This window comes from Elephantulus edwardii, unplaced genomic scaffold (genome assembly GCF_000299155.1).
Source record: "Elephantulus edwardii isolate Elephantulus edwardi_28Jun2011 unplaced genomic scaffold, EleEdw1.0 scaffold00075, whole genome shotgun sequence".
NCBI lineage: Eukaryota > Metazoa > Chordata > Mammalia > Macroscelidea > Macroscelididae > Elephantulus > Elephantulus edwardii.
In genome coordinates, this window is record NW_006399825.1 from 15,518,504 (window position 1) to 15,519,450 (window position 947).

The window sequence follows — 947 nt, forward strand, 5'->3', positions numbered from 1 at the left end:
AATACTGTTGCTCTAATTTTAAGCTTTGCTTGCAATTATCTCAGAGATAGGCTCCTTTCACCTTTACCAAGTGAAATCCACCCACTCTTCAAGGACTAGTTCAAGCACCTGCCCTTCTATAGATCAGTCTGTTCTTTCTTTAAAGCATCTTTGGTACCATTCTCCTGACATTTACTGTGTGCTGCCTGTTCTTCCTGAAATAATAATAGCTATAATTTATCAAAAGCCTATGTTTTCACAGATTTCTTTGCTGGGCAGTTTATCTCTCATGATGTGCAAGGCGAAAATACTACCCTCCTTTTGTAGATGAGGAACCTGAAGCTGAAAGATACAGGTAAAGAGTGCCTGAAATCACATACCCGTATGAACTTTCACCCACCCGAGAGCAGAGATTCTACCAATTTATTTTTTATAATTCTCACTAATCAGAGAACCATGCCTAGTTAAGAGACAGTGTTCAGTAAACACCTGTTGGACAAAGAGCCTGTCAAAGCACTGACATCTGTAAATATAAATACCACTCTCCTTTTCTGGTAGAAGTATACTTTAATTCATCAGAAGTTATTTTAAGCTTAATTGACATGCATTCCAAAAAACATGTTGACCTGAGCATTAAAATTTTTCTTGGTAAAGAAAGCTTCCCGCCTATTGAAGTCAGGATTTAAAAATAACTTAACAAAGGTCCAATAGCAAAGACCTCATTCAGAGCTTTTTTAGAAACAAAAGCACCAAGGCAGCACTGAGGACTCATTTTGTGAACCACCACAATCGCATCGGTGTGGCTGGTCTCATTTCCCGGGGAATCAGAGTTCACGCTTTCCTAATAGCAGTAATGAGATGTTCTCCTTGAAATAAACCCTGACAATAAATGTAAAGCATTTTCTTTCTTTTTTTTTCTATATTTTATTAATTTTCATAAACATTTACAGAGATTTTGGGTTTCCATT